General features: G+C 43.9%; 1 pseudogene across 1 annotated transcript; it reads left to right on the forward strand.

Moving 5' to 3' along the window:
• Positions 1–39: 39 nt before the first annotated feature.
• On the forward strand, positions 40–11,590 carry LOC143831693 (epidermal differentiation-specific protein pseudogene; annotated as a pseudogene). The gene is made up of 2 exons (XR_013228939.1): positions 40–1,048; positions 8,359–11,590. The product of XR_013228939.1 is annotated as an epidermal differentiation-specific protein pseudogene (transcript).
• The last annotated feature ends 9,698 nt before the right edge of the window (positions 11,591–21,288 follow it).

Below are 21,288 nucleotides of genomic sequence, written 5' to 3' on the forward strand. Positions count from 1 at the left end.
GCTCCAAGTAAGGAAATATCTGATGGTATTGGCAGTGAAACCTGAGGGGGCTTTGAGAGGGGAGAAGGCTTCAATTGACTCCACCCTCCAAAGCAGCCATATTTGCCAGAGGAACTGATCTTGGGCACCTGGAGAATAATTATAATAGTGGGAGATTTCCAGCCGCCATCGGATGATTGGCAGCCCTAGGTGAGAGGTGTACATCATGGTATTCATAGAGCAACATGTTTGGCTTCTGCCTTCTCAGCATATACCACCAGCCTGGCTTGAGCAAAACAGAAGTGAGTTTGCATAAACATTGCAGGTGTTGAAGGTTTCCAACTCAAAGTCTAAAATGGCCTTGGGTTTGTTATGGATAATGTGACTTTCAGCTGAAATGATAAATAGTTTACAAGTGAACCCTTGCTGTATTCTAATCAATGCTAAGGTTGAAAAGATTTTCCCCAAGACAGGAGGGTTAAAAAAATCTGCGTCCTTCTAGGACATCAACAGCAATCCCACAGAGTCCAATGGGTTTGGGTGAGAAGGATGCTGTTCTGCTAAGGACAGCCGTGTGACTAGTTTATAAGGGCGTGAAGCTGAGTAAATTGGGAGTGTTGCAACAGTGTAGTACGGCTCTAGTGACTGGCTTCGTGCAACGTTTGGGACTGATCCAACCTGTTGAGTCTGTGGTTGCACAAAAGCTTGCATTCCAGGTGGGGTTCTCCTTAAAATATTGAAGCAACTTCTGGGAGAAGTGAGGAAGCAGTTCTGGCAGGTCAAGAATCTCGCCTACCCCTAGTGAGTGGCGGAAGTCGCAGCAGGACGTGGACCAGGGTGTGTGGGATGAATGTCATCCTTTCAGGTTGAGGGAGGTTCTGGCTCCTTAAAATGGGAGGGTGTGTACATGTGTATGAAATGTCATGTGGGGAGATGGAGTTTGTCATTCTCCATTCAGCTCCTGACAAGATCAAAGAAGGGGGTGTGTTTGTTAGCACTGGGAGTATAAACGCTGCTAATGCCAGAGTGCTCAGTGCAGAAACGAGAGGAGTTGATGCCAATCTTTTAGGTAAGCAGTGCTTGGGTGGGAAGAATGATAGTTTCTTCAAATCAAGAGGTCCTGTAGTTGTCTTGCGGTGGATTGTTATTCAGAATAGCAAACTGAACTTAAGTAGGTTGCTGCCCAAGTTTATTACTAGGATGCTTTTGAGTACATGATTATAGTCATTTTAATTCAGGCATTTTAGACGTTCAGTATTCTCCCCTTTTACAGATTGGGGGGTATGGATTTGAAAGGCTTTGGCTGGCATGCTTTCGATCCCTGTGCAGGTTTATAGTTCATATAGTTCAGATGCTTAATTTCTATACTCATTTTCCCTAAATGAAGAGTATGGTTCTTTTCCCAGGTGTGTTGCCAATAAAAGGGGGTGTGTATGTTACACCTGGTTACAAGTAGAAGAAGAAGAAGAAGAGTTGGTTCTTATATGCCGCTTTTCCCTACCCGAAGGAGGCTCAAAGCGGCTTACAGTCGCCTTCACATTCCTCTCCCCACAACAGACACCCTGTGGGGTAGGTGAGGCTGAGAGAGCCCTGATATCACTGCTCGGTCAGAACAATTTTATCAGTGCCGTGGCGAGCCCAAGGTCACCCAGCTGGATGCATGTGGGGGAGCGCAGAATCGAACCCGGCTCGCCAGATTAGAAGTCCGCACTCCTAACCACTACACCAAACTGGCTCTCAAGTAGGCGGTGGTGGGCTCTCCTTTGAAGGTTTTTAAGCAGAAGATAGATGGTTATCTGACTGCAATGCAGTTTCTGTGAATTTGGGCAGATCATGAGAGGGAGGGCGGGAAGGTATTAATCAGAGTCTTTCTTACATGCCCTTTCTTAATTCTAATTGCTGTTTTGAGATTAGGAGGGAATTTTCTTCCAAGCCAGATTGGCCAGGGATACTAGAGGTTTTTTTGTCTTCCTCTATGCAGTCACTATTTATTTTTTATTTATCATATGGCATATGTGTAGTATAGCCAGAAGATCCTAGGACTAACTTGCAGTAGGTGGTTTGCCGCTACATTTGTTGAATCACGTTAGGCAGGGTTGATCTTGTTTAGCTTCCTGATTTGATGAGATTGGGCCACCCAAGTCTGTCTTCTAAGTATTGCAGTATTGCAGTGCACAGATTTCTTTTTAGATGGGTTATGCTACTTTTTTTGGGGGTATAGCACAGGGGCATGGTATTCGCGGGGGGGGGGGAATGAGATGGCAAAAGAAAATGGTGTGAGTGGTACAGCCTAACAAAGTTTATTTCAGCTTTCTTGAGTGAGAGTTTACATCTTCAGATCTACATTTCCAGATCAGTCTTAAAAAACCACTTCTTCTAGCCAGGCAGGGTCATGAAACAGAAGTCTGTAGAGAGATGGATCTGTTGGGTCAGCAACACCCTTGAATCCATCCTGGGTCCTATTAACTGTAGGTGCCTTAAAGTCAGTGGAAATGGGAAAAGAGTTGGTCAGTTTACCTCCCCTTCAAATAATTTTGATGAAAGGCAGGATTACAGGGATTGGAAGGTTGGGAGGTTCAAAGGGAGCAGTGTGGGGGTGTAGACAAGCTCACTGCAAGTCTCTTGTCAAACGCAAATTCCCTATAGGGCACCTTGCCTCACACAAGTTGGCTTGGCTAACTTCACATGTAAACAAACTGCATGATTTGCTTGACTTGATGAACCTTGAGGGTAACCAGGGCCCATGAGAATGTTGTTCTCTGATATGTCCTTGCCCAGGTGGCAAACTGGGTTGGGAAAGTCCTGAAGATCTGAAGGTGGTGGCTGGGAGGGCGGGTTTGAGAAGAGAGGGGTCTATGTAGGGAAGTGATGTCATCGAGTCTGCCTCGGAAGTTTCCATTTCCTCTGGAGACCTGGCCTCTGTCACCTGGAGATAGTTGTCATTCCAGGAAATTGGCAGTTACTGCAGCAACACTGGCAAGGAAGAATGGAAGAGACTCGTTGTAGTCTTCCTTTCTGTTACTTTTTCCAGTAACCTGGCCTGATGTTCCTTCTGTCTCAAAAACTTAACAGTGCAGAGCTTGTACACGTGACCCTAAGTAACTGAATCGATCACTTGATGAGCTGTCTGAAATTCAGCATCCATCACCACATTAGCTTGCCATCTTGAGGCAAAAACCAACCCTGATGACCTTGCATGACTCAGGGTCAGTTCACAGCATGAAACTGCTATGTCTGTTGAGAACTCAGATACCGTGAATTATCTGCAGAGCGGGATGTGGTTCTGTGTCAGTGCTCTCAAATGTGCCCATTCTGCAATCCATCCCACAATCACTGAATCACTGGGAAAGTATTGGTGCACTGAACACCCGTTAAGGTGTGTGATCTGAGCAGGTGTGTTGACAGGAGCATGACCATTAATCACTTGCAGAGCATGAGGCTGCATGCTCATAGGTCATGTGAATTAGCCACAATTTGCATGATCTCTTAACAACAAAAGACTTTGTCTCACAAACCTAAACAATACATAAAGGCAGGACAAAATCAGGACAACCCTGCTGGCAAATCTATATATAACTTTCTATAAACAATGTCCAAATAAGCTAAAAAAAAGATAGCACTTCCTATCTCTATGCCATGTTGATAGAGTTCTACTTTAAAAGAAAACACCTTAATTTTAAGTTTTCCTCTTTTTTCTGTTTTTTTATTAAAATATTTTAAAGCTATTGCACAACAAAAGTTCTAATCCTCAAATACACCAAGTCTCTGCCATTTCAGGGTGGTGAGGAAAGGTCGTTTGAACAAATGTAGTGAGTCTTCTATGTTTCTGTGAGTTGGGAGAAGAGATGATTGTGTTAATGTTATGCTGTGTTCTTAAGACACAACAACCTGTCGTCAGCCACCTCCTGATCATACCCCACAGATCCACAGCCTGAATGTATGATTCAGCTTTGTGGTTTACTCAGAAAAGAGATTCAAGGCTCTTGAAAGAGACTTGAAGCCCTTGCCCCACTTTGGGTGGGTTTTAAGCTAAGGTTATTCAGGTGTATTTGACTCTTCGGGCCACCCTAGCTTAGCTGAGACTGCAAACCTGTGGTGCAACAGCAGAAATGTATATTTCAGCCTAAGTTAGTGTTGCCTCACAAGGGAAATGGCTTTGCGTCCCTCATGAGGATGAGATTCCCCGTTTTCCTCTACAGATACTAGGTTATGGGATTGCTATATGGGTACAGCTTAGCTTGTAGTAAAACCTATCAAAGGCTTGTCTAACTTGGTATTCTTTCAAATGGTGATAAGTTGAATATTCTAAGAAACACCAAAGCAAGGTAGAGAGAGTCTGCTCAGCTTCTGCTGAGGTTGGTGGGCTAACGTAATAGAAGAAGAGTTGGTTCTTATATGCCACTTTTCTCTACCTAGAGAAGTTTCAAAGCGGCTTACAGTCGCCTTCCCTTTCCTCTCCCCACAGCAGACACCCTGTGAGGGAGGTGAGGCTGAGAGAGCCCTGAGATTACTGAAGAAGAGTTGGTTCTTATATGCCACTTTTCTCTACTCAAAGGAGTCTCAAAGCGGCTTACAGTCACCTTTGCTTTCCTCTCCCCACAACAGACACCCTGTGAGGGATATGAGGCTGAGAGAGCCCTGATATTCCTGCTCAGTCAGAACACCTTTCTCAGTGCTGTGGCAAGCCCAAGGTCACCCAGCTGCATGTGTGGGAGCGCAGAATCAAATCCAGCTCACCAAATTAGAAGTCTGCACTCCTAATCACTACACCAAGCTGGCTTCTGTGCACTCTCATATTATGCCTGCACAAAGCCAAATGGGGACATTCTAATCTAAAGCTTACCCTATGGATTTAGCACTCTTACTCCCCTTGAGCGGAGATTTCCAATTACCTGAACATTACTAAAAAGACAGCACGATCACCTTCGTTGACAGTAGTTGCTCCATTGGCAGCAACTCAAGCCCATACCCTGAAGTCTTCTGTTATAGCTATATTACTCTCAAGAAATCACCTGTGTTCACTACAGAATTGTTTAGTCATTTAGCCTTGAAGGGTGGGGTAGGGGTGGCTGATTTATACCAATCTTCACGGATCATTGCCTCTTTAAACTTATATCCCATTTTTCCAGTCATCTTTTCCCAGCTGAAGTCTCTTTTTACACTTGATTATCATTGTTGCTGAATTCCTGGCCATGTAAAATTAAAGACTATAACTTGGCAGCCACTAGACATTCAGGAATCCTACTAAACTCCATTTGAAATTCAGGAATCCTACTTGTCCTGTGATGCTATGTGTTTAGAATTCAAGTCATTCCCTGTTAACTGACATCAGGTGAGATGCCTGCATTTAGGCTGGGAGTGGTGAATAGAATAAGATTAGAAGTAGGTTGCACTTCAAAATGACATAACCTGAGATCCGCTACTATGAAGACCAAGATCTGTGGCAAAGTCAGAGCATGAAACATTGTGGTTGAATTTATAGGCCAATCTCGGTCAAATCAAGAACCACATTCAGGAAATACCAGTGAATGTTCTGCTTCATTGTAGTGCTTGTATTTTCTTTCTTTTTTCCCCCACCTGCTCCTCTGATGTTTGTTATTGTCATTATTGTTAAGCTATTTTTACTTTGGGTCTAGATCAGTGGTTCTCAGCCTTCCTAAAGACGTTACCCTTTTATATAGTTCCTCATGTTGTGGTGACCCCCAACGATAAAATTATGCAAGTGTTCTTTCACAGAAATTAAACCGAAATTGACCAATGGCGTGAAGATCCATTGTTCATAGAATCAGAGAATAATAGAGTTGAAAAGGGACCTCATGGGTCATCTAGTCCAACCCCCTGCACTATGCAGGATACTCACAACCCTATTGCTCGTCCACTGTGAGCCAGTTTGGTGTAGTGGTTAGCAGTGTGGACTTCTAATCTGGCATCTGGGTGACCTTGGGCTCGCCACGGCACTGATAAAACTGTTCTGACTGAGCAGTGATCTCAGGGCTCTCTCAGCCTCACCTACCTCACAGGTTGTCTGGGGTGAGGAAAGGGAAGGTGACTGTAAGCCAATTTGAGCCTCCTTTGGGTAGAGAAAAGCACCATAAAAGAACCAACTCTTCTTCATTGTAACCTGCCACCCCCTTGAGCCTTCATGATTGTATATAAATTGGTTTTTTTCCCGGGGTTTCTCAGTTCAGCTCTGCTTCTTGTCCCACCACGCCAATCTCACTCTTCTCTGCTGCTCCAAACAGATGAACACTCTATCTCGATCTACCCCGCAAAGCTGCTATGTGGATGGCATCCTCCCCCTTGCTGGCCAAGCTGCTTGCCCTGCCATGACCCTTGTGAAAGGGTCATTTGACCCCCAAAGGGTTCCCAACCCCCATATTGAGACCCACTGGTCTAGATAGACCAAGCTAGCCTGGCCTTGTCAGATCTCAGAAGCTAATTAGGGTCAACCCTGTTTAGTACTTGGATGGGAGACTACAAAAGAAGTCCAGCTTGCTATGCACAGGGAAGGAGATGGCAAGCTACTTCTGTTTACCTCTTCTGTTGGAAACTCCAGGAGGGGGTCACCATACTCTGCTTTTTTCCCCCAGTAGGGACTCAAGCCACCTTACATTTCCCCCTCCTCCACTGTATTCTCATCATTTGTTGTTGTTATGTGTGAAGTCGTGTCCGACCCATCGCGACCCCATGGACAATGATCCTCCAGGCCTTCCTGTCCTCTACCATTCCCCGGAGTCCATTTAAGTTTGCACCGACTGCTTCATTGACTCCATCCATCCACCTCGTTCTCTGTCGCCCCCTTCTTCTTTTGCCCTCGATCACTCCCAGCATTAGGCTCTTCTCCAGGGAGTCCTTCCTTCTCATGAGGTGGCCAAAGTATTTGAGTTTCATCTTCAGGATCTGGCCTTCTAAAGAGCAGTCAGGGTTGATCTCCTCTAGGACCGACTGGTTTGTTCGCCTTGCAGTCCAAGGGACTCGCAAGAGTCTTCTCCAGCACCAGAGTTCAAAAGCCTCAATTCTTTGATGCTCTGCCTTCCTTATGGTCCAACTTTCGCAGCCATACATTGCAACTGGGAAGACCATAGCCTTGACTAAATGCACTTTTGTTGGCAGGGTGATGTCTCTGCTTTTTAGGATGCTGTCTAGATTTGCCATAGCTTTCCTCCCCAGGAGCAAGCGTCTTTGCTGCAGTCCCCATCTGCAGTGATCTTGGAGCCCAGGAAAATAAAATCTGTCACTATCTCCATTTCTTCCCCATTTCTCATCATAGCCCCGTGAAGAAAGTTAGGCTAAGCATGGGGGGGAGGTCTGGCCTAGTAGCCTCCAGCCAGCTTCTGCAGCAGAATGGAGATTCACACCTGTGTCTCCCACAGTCTAGCTTGGCACCCTAGCCATGGCACCAACCACGCTGCATCATCAGACCATCAAGTGCAAAGGGCGTTACAAAGTTAAATTTACCATAAAAGAAAATTACAGAGGCTGCCCTATGAAATGTGCTACTGCAACCTAAAACAAAGGGCAGGTGGGGAAGGTGATACATGAGGAACGTGGGCAAGTGTTGCTTCACATCCTCAGGTGTCATTTCAGTTGTGGGTGAGGTGCACAGACGGCTAAAGCAGCTGGCTTTGTAGAAAAGGTCAAATTTGAAGAGGTGCCTGAAAAGGTAAGAATAGTTAGAATAGAACTAATATAGTTGAGAGCCAGTAGAGTGTGGTGTTTAAATGTAAAAGGGTGCCATATAGAAGATGGAGCTGAGTTGTTTTCTCTTGCCCCAAAAGGATTGGACCAGATCCAATGGGATGAAATTAATTCAAAAGAAATCCCATCTAAACATCCAGAAGAAGGTCCTGACAGAGCAGTTTCTCCATGGAACAGGCTTTCTCGGGACGTGGTGGGTTCTCCATCTTTGGACATTTTTAAACAGGCTGGATAACCATCTGACGAAGAGGCTGATCCTGTTAAGGCTAAAGTGGATGGCTGGTTACAATGATAGGGCTGTGAGTGTCCTGCATAGTGCAGTGGGTTGGACTAGATGACCCAGGAGATCCCTTCCTACTCTGTTATTCTATGATTCCATGAAATGCAGCAGACTCTAATCTGGAGAACCAGCTTTGATTCCCCAGACCTTCACATGCACCTAGCTGGATGACCTGGGGCTAGTCACAGTTCTCTTAGAGCTGTTCTTTCAAAGCCATTTTCCTAGATCTCTCTCAGCCTCAACAACCTCACAGGGTGTCTGTTGTGGGGAGAGGAAGGGAAAGGTGTAGTGCAAAGCAGGATATTAAGAAGCAGCAAAAAACCAGGTTGACTCTGTCCTTCTTTCTAGTTACTTAGGTAATCAAAAATAAACTTTTGATCTCTTTTGTTTTGCCTTTCAAGCTCCAGTGGAGAAATGGTTTCCAAAGAGCCCAGCATGAATAAAATAGTTGTGTATGACCAGCCCAATTTCCAGGGGCTCAGCAAAGAGTTCTTGAGTGACGTCCCCGACCTGCATCAGCTGGATTTTGGTGACTGCATCTCTTCCCTCAAGGTCATTGGCCAGCCCTGGGTCGCTTACAAAGGCCCCAAGTTCGAGGGTGACGGTTTTGCATTTGAGGAAGGTGATTACGAAGAGGTCGACAAGGACAACCACTTCTCGTCCCTCCGACTGGTCCATTTTGATCTCTCGGATCCTCAGATCACTTTATACGAACTCCCCAACTATGAGGGCCAGAGCAAGGTCGTGACGGAAGAAACCAACCTTGCCTATGGCTACTTTAATGATTGTGTCTCCTCCCATGTTGTACAGAAGGGCGTCTGGCTCTTGTACAAGAACCCAAACCGAGGTGGGTGGTATCACGTCGCCTGGCCCGGAGAGCGCATTTATGACTATAAGACAGAACTGAATTTCGATGACAGCGTGTCCCACTTGCAACCCTTGAAGCCTGGCCGTCCCATCATCACCGCAAAACTGTTGTGGGACCAGAAAAAAGTGGAGGATGAGCGAGACGTCCTGATAGATGAGATTGTGGGAACCAACTGCACCAAATATGACCAAGCATTCACCACCAACACAAGTCGGGAATATACTGCCACGGTCCACCAGAGCTTCCACTTCAACAACACCACGAGTCTAAAACTTGGCTTCAGCTTCCAAGTCACTGTGGGGGCTTCCAATGTCTTGGTGGTGGAGAAAGGGAAACAGGAGTCCACCACTACCAACGAAAAGGTAGACGTCCTGCTGCCCGCCAAAATCCCTCCCTGCACTGAGCTTTCCATTCACGTGGTCAAGAAAGAGACAACGACCTCAGTCCCAGTGGAGCTCACAATCGTTCAGAACGGCAAAGAGAAGAAAGAGTCTGCAGAGTACAAATGTGTGTCAGGTCGCACCATCAGCACCCGATATGTCATGAAGCCCATCTCCACGGAAGAGGAGACTTCCCAAGCCAAGCCTTCACCTGTGACTGAGGGAAAGCAGTTTCATGCCAAGCGCTCCCACAAACCTATTGAAGTGCTTTTCCGTGCTAAGCCTGACCTGACGCCACCAGGAGACAGCTCACAAGCCACACCTGAATAACTTGGTTTTGGCATAGGAAGCCTCAGGAGGATGGCCACAGCGAGAAGGACAATGGGAAAGTATACCCAATTGTCCTTGACCATGGTGATGGTTTGTACATTGGGTGTGTGTGTAGAGATTAGAGTTAATGTTGACTAATATTAATTATTAGTTGATAATAGTGAAAATGGAGGTTTCCATGTGAAAAATGGATGGCTTTTATCACTGATATGCCATTCCCACTAGATCAACGGTAACTAGAATGGGGTTTCTGAAATCTTACCGTATTCTGCTTTTCTACCTTACGTTTACCTAGCAAGAGGTAGCCATTGAGTGATCCAACTTGGCGGAGGATTGTCAGCTGTCTTTTAAATACTGAGCTTTATTATAGCCTTAGCTTGTTTTAGAACTCCTGTTATGTTTTTTGTCATCTAACACAGGGGTAGTCAACCTGTGGTCCTCCAGATGTTCATGGACTACAATTCCCGTGAACCCCTGCCAGCAAAAGCGTTTGCTGGCAGTGGTTCATGGGAATTGTAGTTCATGAACATCTGGAGGACCACAGGTTGACTACCCCTGATCTAACAGTCTTAACTGCATCCTTGGCTGATGTTCTGGTTCTGATATGTTTAAAGGAATTGTTTTGGTTTTAATATTTTAAATATTAAATATATTAAATATTTATTTTAAAATGTAAAAAACTTAATTTAAATTTTAAAAAAATTAAAAATATGTTAAATAAAATAATTAATATTTTAAACAGACACACCTTCTACAGGAGCTTGGTAACTGCAAATTTAACTTTTAAACATCCTGAAGATATTTGATGTTCTCCTTTCAATTTGACGGTTCCTCTCATTTTCGGAAGGTCTTTCTGCTGAAATCATATGTGGCCATATTGTACTTAGAGCACTTGCAACTTTCCACAGACATAAATGTAGATCTTTAATGGTGCTCTGGTTAGTGTTCCTGGCTGGCTGAATATCGTATACATTTTATACCATGTCCTGAGCACCAATCAAGTAGTCTCCCTCTAGTTCCATGACTGAAAAATGTGATCCTGTGCATCATGTTTACCTCACTCTAAGCCAGTGATGTCCCAAGTGTAGTGGTTAAAAGCAGTGGCTTCTAATTTGGTGAGCTAGGTTTAATTCCCTGCTCCTCCACCTGCAGTCAGCTGGGTGACCTTGGGCTTGTCACAGCCCTGATAGTGTTGCTCTGACTGAACAGTCCTGTCAGAGCTCTCTCAGCCTCACCTACCTCTCAGGGTATCTCTTGTAGAGGAGAGTAAGAGAAGGTGATTGTAAGCTGGTTTGGGACTCCTTTGAGCAGTGAAAAGCAGGATATGAGAATCAATTCTTCAACTAGAGTTTTTTTTTTCTTTGTCATGACCAGAATATGCCTTTTTTGTGTCAGATGTTAGTTTATGTCACCCATTATTAAAATATTATTGTTTTTCTCATCAGCCTCAGAGTTTTGGACAGGTAAGCAATAATATATCCCCAGGTTAAGCTGCCTTTTGGGACTGGTGTCTCAAACCATAGCAACTGGGGGGCAGGGACTGGAATATAATCTTGTATTTCTAGCCTATTCCAGTAGTGCAGCCTGAATGAACATTATTTCTGCTAAAGAGACATGGTTCATCTGCCAAGTTGCTGTCCACCAGAAGTAGACAGTAGGAGTAATTCAATTGCCCCCTGCCAACCTTACCTCTCGCAAAATAAAATTCCAATGATGCGTGGATGAATGCCATTGTACACAAGACAGAAGATATAGACAGCCCGGTTGGATAGAGATAAATTTCAAAAAACAAAACAAAAAACCTTCTTTACAATTCAGGAACTTGTGAAACAGCTAACGGCTTAATACTGAGTCAGACCAATGGTACATCCAGGTTGGTATTGTTTACTCTGATTGGCAGCAGCTCTCCAGGGCCCATGACAGGGATGGTCGAACTGTGGCTCTCCCATGCCAGCAGTTTGGCCACCCAGGCCTTATGGGAAAAGATGCCAGGAGTCGTCTTTTGCTTGCTGGTTTCAGCTGTTGTTCTTCATTAAAGATGTTGCCTTGATCTTACTTGCGGGGTATTATTTTTTTTTAACTTGCATTCTGAACACACGAAAAAGACACAGTGCTATATTTGCAGAGGTGAAACAGCAGCAGTTCTGTACTGGATTCCTAGTTGCCAATACAGCACAAACATGCAACAAGCTCCCACTGAGATTTCTCCTGTAGTATTACTAACTCCCCCTCACTCCCAAGTACTCTGGAATTGATTGTGCAAATTTCCCATTCATCTGATCTTATTTATGCAGCTTAGTCAACTGGAAGGCTGCTACAAGAAGGAAATGGGCTTACAGCATAATAGGAAAGGATTGCTGAAATGGGGAATGTCTGTCATTTGTTGTCTGAAGAGTTGCTAGCCCTCATGATTGCACAAAGGAACTCAAGCCCATATTCCAATGAGTAATTAAATGTGTCAAGATGGAAAAGACAATTACTTCCTGTGAAAAGTTAGTCAATCTTTACGAAAAGCTATAGCAGCACAAGAGCTTTTCCGCATGCTCAACTTACTCCTGATTTTCTTGACAGTTGATCCACGAGCATTGGAATTTGTTTGGGCGCAGTTGTTCCACATGTCTGCCCTCTTTCATTCCTACAGTTGTGGAATCTGTTTATTTTCTTCTGAGTATGCCTTAACAGGGAGAGTGCTGACATGCTTGATGTCACAACACTCCCCTTTTTATTTTTGATGCACACTTTATCAATATAACAGCAGCATTGTCTTTACAAAGAACAAAAATATCAATTAACAATATACCGTTATAACATTATGTCAAGCAGGTTCTCTGAATTCTCAGCTTCTATTTACATAAAAGTAAATCTATTTTCCATTGTGAAGATATAAAGAACAATTCATATCTCTGCTAGAGATTTACTTTTTAAAAATTAAAGCTGGAAATTTAGAGAACCTGCTTGACCTAGTTATAACAGTGTATTGATATTTTAGGGCTTTAAAAAAAAATCAAAAGCAACCACCCACCTTCAGGGTGAGGAGAGAGAATGAGTTGGTCATGACAACAGCTCAACCATCAAGAAGTAGACTGGTGGTGGGTGTGACAAAGAAGACCCATAGAAACACTGCCCACAAGGAAAAAGGTGACACAAAATTTTTTCCCCCAGGAAATCAGTGGGATGAAATGGTCTAAAAGGCAAAGGTAAAGGTATCCCCTGTGCAAGCACCGAGTCATGTCTGACCCTTGGGGTGACGCCTTCTAGTGTTTTCATGGCAGACTCAATACAGGGTGGTTTGCCAATCCCTTCCCCAGTCATTACCGTTTTACCCCCCAGCAAGCTGGGTACTCATAAACCTGGGAGGAAAAGAGAAAGTTAAAACTTAGAAGGCTCAAAATGCCTGTGGAAATCATGGAATAAATCAAAGCAGTATGGGGCCAGAACCAAAGAGATTTTAAAAATATGGAAAAGTCCAGTGTCAGCAGTCATGCAAACAAATTTAAAATATACAATATAATATAATGGGTTCCAGTTCTGCCTATTTTTATGGTTCTTATCTTGGACAAATAATGGTTTCCCTTTTCTTATTTTTAGTAGTATGAAGAGGAATTACTGTGCCTTTTAAAAAACTTGAGTGTAAGTTGATGTATTTCAGCTTCCTCTGAAACTTTAGAAGTAACAACTGATGGGGCACAGGTAAAATGTACTTTGTCTCTAAAGGACAAAAGAATTCTTCATCAGTGAAATGACGTAAGGATTTTAAGAAACTGTGATTTTTAAAGAATTCTAGAACCGCTGCCTTGCTTGTTGCTACAGCTTGTTGCTACAGCAATAACCATAATCAATTACTCTGGGACAGAAATGAAGGACCCGATGTACTCTTTAGCAATTCCTTAAGCACAAGCTCTGGATGTATTCTCAAGAGACAAAACAGACAGGCTTAAGTCAGCGACTTCAGTTCCTTCTGCAGTCAACACCCAGCATTTCCAGACTTTCAATGTCAGCTGAATGTTTTTCTCGCCCCATGTTGAAATGGCTTCCTCACTTTTCTTCTCTGGGCTCTGCCCACATGAATGCAGTCCCTTTTCTTTCTCCTCTCAGCCCTGATTTCTACTGCCAGCCTTTTAAATTTTGTTTGAATTCAAGCCACTTCTTCTTCTCCTCTTAATATTCCTAAGACTATTGATGTGGCTGGGCGGAGGCAGAAATTCAATGAGTGTAATGCATTATGATAAAAGCTGTTTTGGTCGGATGCCTGTAATGGTTGCATTAAAGGAACTGTCAGGGTGGGAAAGATGGACACTGTGATATTCCCTTCTGCTTGCTGGTTCACATGGCAGAGACTGTTCTATTGTCACATATGCAATAGGTACATCTCATCCTCCTTCTTTACTTTTGGTGTTCACTCAGCACAATTCAAACATTACAAAGGTATTATTAGCACTTATTTCATTGTTAAAGTTCACCGTTCTTGCTAGCCAACAGCATAGTTTTTCAACTTAGCAGACAGCTTGACCACCTACTGTTATCTTGCATACCTTTATGTCAGGGGTAGTCAAACTGCGGCCCTCCAGATGTCCATGGGCTACAATTCTCATGAGCCCCTGCCAGCGAATGCTGGCAGGAGCTCATGGGAATTGTAGTCCATGGACATCTGGAGGGCCACAGTTTGACTACCTCTACTTTATGTGGTGTGCTAATGAATTAGGGAAGGACACCTAAAGCGGAACCAACCTTGTGTTCTTGATGGTCCACAACTTCATCGGAAATCTGTTCTGGGACTGCGTCATCAGGTATTGAAACAAGTTCTTCAGGGACAGGAGAACAATCTTTTTTCAGAGGCCTCCTATTCCTGCAATATATACTTCCACCTGGTGTTTCCACTGTGCAAGAACATGGTTCAGCTGTTGTCTCCATGACTAGTGCTGCTACTCATTCTCACAGCCTACTTTTCATAGTAGTTATTTTGTCAACGCTGGAGATTATATAACTTCTGACAATTATCGTTATGAACAATGACTCACAAAAGCTCATACCCTGTTGCAAATATTGTTAGTCTTTAAGATATTATCGGACTCTCATTATATTCTTCTGCTACCGATAAACATGGCTACCCATCCTGATCAATCAACTATAAGATAGTCATGGTCTAGGAGCTGAAAAATATCAGCTGCCAGCTTGCACCAAGGTAAATCTTGGGATCTTGTATGAGATCATTGACTCTGCAGTTTCCAGGTTGCATGGCAAGAGGTTGCTTTTGCTAAAAGAGGCATGTTCCTAAGTCATCTTTGGATGTGTCTGCCTGCTTTTTCTGCTGTTCTCTTGGAGCAAAGTGTCAGGATACAGGAGCTGAAGTTCACCAAGGCTTTCTGCTGCTCAGGTCCCCATTGCCAGAAAGCACCATTTCTTGAGAGGTTGTGCAGGGATGCAGTTAGGTTTGGTTCTATATTGTGCCAGGAACTGTATAGGCCCCAAGAGTCTCTGAAGGACTTTCTTGTCCTTGTCTGAGAGCATCTGCAGCCTTCATTTTGTCTTCATCAGGCCTGAGACCATACTTGGTAAAAACATGGCCTTATGTCCCTGACACTTTCCACCAAGAACTGGACCTTGTCCTTATTATACTTTACACTTGTAGCAGTTACAGGAGGAGACTGAGTAAGATGAAGTTCTGAGACAATTAGTCTCTAAGATGAAAGCATTATTATGTTCAGGTTTTATGTTGTATTGAAGCACCTCAGAGTTCCCAGTAATTGCCTGCCACATTTCTAAAACAGCCCCTCCCCTAGCCTACATTCGTCCTTGAATTTCCATCCATCCACATTCATGAGATTGGGTGGCACAACTTTAGGGAGAATAGTTGATAGCATGACTCTTGTGTTTCACTCTCAGGTCTTCAGCCACCTTTGTAATAATATTGGATGTACTTATAAGGTAAACTTAGTTCCTATTTTTCTATATGTTCAGCTGGACAGATCTAACATATGAAGGCAAAGCATGTTTTATTTAAAGAAAACAGGAACGTATTGAATAAACTTTACGTGTGTAATGTTTTTGCTTATAAGGGTACAGTGATTCTCCACTGTGACTAAGCAGTTATAATCTTTCTTCCATGAGACTGAATACTTTGCAACTGAGCCCACCTGCAGCAAATAAACCAAGGAGAGATTCTTGCTTGCTTAACTCCAGAAGTTTACCTTAGGTAAGGAGGTTTACTAGACCTGGTTTACAAAAACACAGGTTCCCTCAAAGAATCATATTTCCCCTTTTACCTCACAGTCCCTGACTCTCAGAAACTGCCCAGGTGGATTTCCCACCCCTGGATTTTTCCAGGGTGCTTTTTTCCCTCACTGAAAATAAGTCCCCCCCCCCCCAAACCTTCCCACCCAACCTTTTAAAAAAAGCCAAATAAAAAGCCTGGCTAATTTGACACCCTTAACCAAACTCTGGGGCAGGGGTAGTCAAACTGCGGCCCTCCCGATGTCCATGGACTACAATTCCCAAGAGCCCCCTGCCAGCGAATGCGTTCCATAGACTCTGATTGGCTGACAATTACTTGGATTTGCTTGAGCCTCTAATCACAAGGATTGGTTCACTGCCCTGGAGGAAAGGCAGGACTGTTGAGGATGATCACCCTTTGTCACGCTCCGTCATTTTGTAACATTATTGTGTCCTTCCTTGTTCACTGCTGCAATTATCATGTCATGATGCGGACACCTGTGATGTCCCCAAAAGCATTTGTGATTCTTTTGCTGAAATACTTCACTGGCTGACCAGATGCCAAGAGGAAGTCTATGGAAATGATATCTCCTCCTGGGGTGTTAAAGGTGCACACTTCTGCTGATTATCTATCCAGTTTTACATGCCAGCTTTTTTCACTGAGGATGGTAAACCACTTCTTCCCTGCCAAACTCCTCCTGACATCCTCAACAATGAGGATAGAGAAATGTTGTCTTTATCACATGGACCCAGGCAGATTCATAATGATACACTTTTGTGTGTGTACAATCATTGGATGATGTCCTTTTGGGATGATGCCCTGAGCTTCCATTTTCGAATTGTGGCCTTTAATTTTTCCAGTACTGAGTACTTCTTACACCCATGGACAACTGGGTGAATTGCTGCATTCAAGTAAGTAGGCTGCATGCCAGGGAATTGACTTGGTCCTTCCGACACACCTGTGTAATGTTTGACAACTGCATCTCTCTCTGTGCAGGTAATGTGTGAAGTACTGTATGGACTTGCTCAAGTAAACTGAGAGTAGTCCATGCATTGAAGATCATTGTTTTCAATTCTATGGAAGGTCAATTCAGCATCTTTAGAGTCTTTTATGCAATGTGCCCCAATTTTTTCTTTCTATTCAATGTGGGCATCTCCAAAAGCATTCAGCGTAACTTTCAAACTAGCAAATAGAACTAAGGAACCTGGACTCTACCTCATGAAAGTAGACCAAAATACACAGATATCTGAGGGAGAAAAGATAGTTTCCATGGTAATATACACAGTAAATACAACAGAGACACTTTATGGCAATTAAACCGTTTGGAATCAGGAGACAGGCCAGAATTAGGTTAATTTGTAGAACAATGCAAAACTGAAATGTAGGTTTGGATTTATTTTTAACCCAAATGGCTTCCCTGACAATCATAGTGACACATAAGCTGTATGTGAAGAACATCAGCACAGTGTGTTGAATATAGCTGGCTGACACAATTGCTCCTTAAACACTATCAGGTATGCTATTTGTATTGACCAATTACATTTAGTGCAGTGTTGAGACTTTATCACGTAGTAAAGCCTGTCACCAGAGAATGGAAACTGGTTATTCAGATGGTGTCAGGTTGATTCTGAGGAGAAACTAGGTCACAATGAGCAACAAACAGAACAACTTTCTAAGCACCAAGTTGAAAACACCTAACTAGCTGCACAGCTGTGAATGCTGCCCCATCTATTATTAGATGAGTAACTTTATATTACAAAACTAGTCATAAATGAGATGAGAAGGGCAGTAGAAGTACAACATATACAAATCTGGGGAATGAATGTCAAAGTTAGTGGCGTTGTTTTTCTGAATGACCTGAGTTGGCAGTCCTTCCTACAAAACCCACTAATAACTATTTTTACACCACTGAAATGGAGGATGGAGTGGCCATTTTCTCTAAACTTACACTGATGAGCATCACAGATTATAGTGACCAGAGGTCTAAAATTAGATCTCAGTAATGGTTACTTGGACACACTTGCTGCATAAATTAAACATGTAGGAACATTCCGTAAAGTCAGAAACTTTACACACAGCCTTATCTTTTAATCCGAGGCTGCCTATTTGTCTGCATCTTGTCTTGAACTAGAATTATTGAAAGCTAGGCTTCACCGTCTGATTCTTGTAAAACTACACTTTGCTCATAAGGTGTTTTTTTCTTTCTTATTTCAGTCTTTTTATTCAAATCCTTACAGTGACTTAGATGAAGGTGCAGGCAGCTCATTGACGAATTCAAAAACACAGTGGAAGATGGTTTCAAAATTCAAAAGAATCTGAAGGAATTAAAGCTGGACCCAAAAAAACTCTTAAAGTAATAAAAGGACGGATTTAAGGACCTACACGGAAACAGGATTAGGGACATGGGTGTAGGCAGTATTACTGTTGAGGAAGATTTAGATCAGTGGTTCTCAACCTGGGGGTCGGGACCCCTTTGGGGGTCAAACGACCCTTTCACAGGGATCGCGGCAGGGCCCTTCTCTCCAAGGGGGTCCCAAAGTGGCCAACATCACTTCTCTTCCATTTCATCTACACAACAGCCTTGTGGGGTAGATCGAGATAGAGCGTTCGTCTGTCTGGAGCAGCGGAAAAGAGCGAGATCGGCATGGTGGGACAAGAAGTAAAACTGAGCTGAGAAACCCCGGAACAAAACCAATGTATATACAATTATGAACAATGGAGCTTCATGCTGTTGGTCAGTTTCGGTTTAATTTCTAGGAAAGAACACTTGCCTAATTTTATGGTTGGGGGTCACCACAATAGGAAGAACTTGTATTAAATCTCCACCCACCACCTGAAGGTTGGCAACTGTAGTAGCACTAGGAAGGTTGAGAGCCACTGATTTAGGGGATGTATTGGACAACAAAGTGTACTTGAATAGAAACCCTTTACTGTGCCAAAAAGACCCATAACATTTTAAGTATTATGACTGTGTGCTGTTGCAGTTGAAAGTGTGCATGGATATGTTTAGAGATGATTAGCTCCTTTTAAAAATACTTCAGGGCAACCAGAGTCCTGACAGCCTATTGGCAAAGCCACTACGGAGTCTATTGGGTTGGAGGCAGAGACAGAACATAACCTAATAGGTTATGGATCCTTTGTTGTATTGTACAGCAAGACTTTATTGGCTTTTGAGGTCCTATAGTGGTCACTTGGCAGAGTGCAGATTAGAGCTTGTGAGGTTAAGTGCTCAGAGCTGTCTAGGATCTGGGAAACCTAGATTCACTCTTGTTACCCAATCACCCTCCCTGAGCCTAACCTATCTCAGAGGGTTGTTGTAATGACAACATGGGGAAGGGGCAGACACGTAGAATGTCCAGACCACTCGGGAGGAAAGGTGAAATGAAAGTATGCCAAATAGATCCTTTATAGCAGGGGTAGTCAAGCTGTGGTCCTCCAGATGTCCATGGATTACAATTCCCATGAGCCCCTGCCAGCGTTTGCTGGCAGGGGCTCATGGGAATTGTAGTCCATGGACATCTGGAGGACCACAGGTTGACTACCCCTGCTTTATAGTACAAAACAAGGAAGCCCAGGGTAGGCCGAACTCATCAGAGCTTGGAAGCTAAGTGGAATCAGCCCTGGTCAGTATTGAGATGGGAGATCAGCAAAGAATACCAGGGTCACTACGGCAGTTGCCAACCTTCAGGCGGTGGCTGGAGATCTCCCACTCTTATAACTGTCCTCCAGGGCAGGCAACAGAGATCGGCTCATCTGGAGAAAATGGCCACTTTGGAAGGTGGACTCTCTGGCATTGTACCCCATTGAAATCTCTCCCCTCTCCAAACCTCACGCTCTTCAGGCTTCTCCCCCAAAGCCTCCAGGTATTGCTCAACCCAGAACGGGCCACCCCATGCTTCATGGAAAGTTTCATGTGCTCAAAAATGATCACAGAGCCGTCAAACTGGGGGAAAGGGTCCCGTGTTCGCTCGTGCAAAAGAAGTGCCGATCAGCTCTTGATCTCCAGCGGGTTCATTCACTAAGCTGGGGGCAGGGAGGGGGAGGGGGAGGGGAGCGTTGCTTTTAGGGCTTGTTGATCTTGCTGATGGAATTCTGCCACTTTCTGCCCTTTGGAACGCATCAGGTCCCTGCTTCGTGATTCACGGTGTTGTCAGTCATTGATGCAAGAGACTAGAAATATTTGCAACCTTTTACCTAGTTCGGTGTTCCACTGATGAGGGGAAAGACAGCCCTGCCTGTCGGTGCTGTTAGGGACTCTCTGGCTGCTACAAACATTTGCCCTGACAAAGGGAATGTTTACAGGTGTGAGACCTCTGATAGCCTCTGTCTGATCCCTTGCTTGAAAGGACTTCTGAAATAATGTCAATGGAAAAACCGAATCTGGGTGTCCGAGGGAATAATTACATGAATCACGTGCTCCTCCTGTAACTCGTACGAATCAAGAAGACATTATGGGAAGGGGAGATGTGAGCATGTGGATTCTTGATACAGGGAATATTCTCTTGGGCTAGCCCCCTCTTCTGTGTATTGTTTCCGGTCATAGTATGTCTGTGGGGGAAACCAGCTAGTCATTGCCAAGTTACATTTACCTCCTCGTTGGAACATAAAGCAAGTCACCCTGCTTACAATGCAAGCTTTGTAGGTGAAAGGTCCGGGGTTCAGTTCCTGATGCTGGGAAAAGCCTCTGACTGAGATGCTGGAAAGCCTATTGCAAGTCTGGATAAATTACTGGATTAGATAGCAGGACGATATAAGGTAGCTCCTTAAAACCTCTGTCAATACTTGTGGGATCTTTTGACTGCCACCCTATTAAGCACTTAGTTTGGAGTAAGCCTCAGGGATTCTGAGTAAACACATAGAGGATTATGTGTCCCTAATTTCCTGCTCCTTAAATTCTTTCAGCTTGACATAGTCTTTAGGTGAACGGCCACAGCTCAATAGAACATGGTGCTGAGGAAGCAGCACTTGGAAAACCTGGACTAAGTCCAGAGGAATTCATTATATCTTACATTACATCTTATCTTACACCATAATAAGAGTGCCATCCAAGGAAGAGTTGCTCCAACATAAGCCCATTGGGATTTAGATTCTCTTTTGTACTGGACAGACAATGGGTCTGCTTTAGCATAAGACAGGTCTTAGAATTGTACGATGAGGTTTCCAACTGCCTGGAGAAACAAAATGCCTTGTCACTTGCATCAGGGACGTCAGGCTTCTCTATAGGGTGGGAGATCTCCTGGCATCCCAGCTATTTGCTGCTGGCACCTCAGGAGCTGGATGGAGGCAACAGAGAGGGTTGGAGCATGTGCTACAATCACTTCCCATAAAAAATGGAAGCAACACAGCAGAAAATCTACCAAGAACATTTTTGTCAATGCTAGATTGTCTAATGGGTTGGCATGAAACCAGCACTCCAAGTTCCACCCCCAATTTTTCACAGGTTTTGCCAGCTGCAGCTTGGCCACCCTGCAAGCTTCAAGGGGATATTATTGACCAGGTGGTTATTTTCTTCCATGCCTTGAAAATCATCCGTTTCTTATTT

Source organism: Paroedura picta, chromosome 3, assembly GCF_049243985.1.
Source record: "Paroedura picta isolate Pp20150507F chromosome 3, Ppicta_v3.0, whole genome shotgun sequence".
In the NCBI taxonomy this organism is placed as follows: domain Eukaryota; kingdom Metazoa; phylum Chordata; class Lepidosauria; order Squamata; family Gekkonidae; genus Paroedura; species Paroedura picta.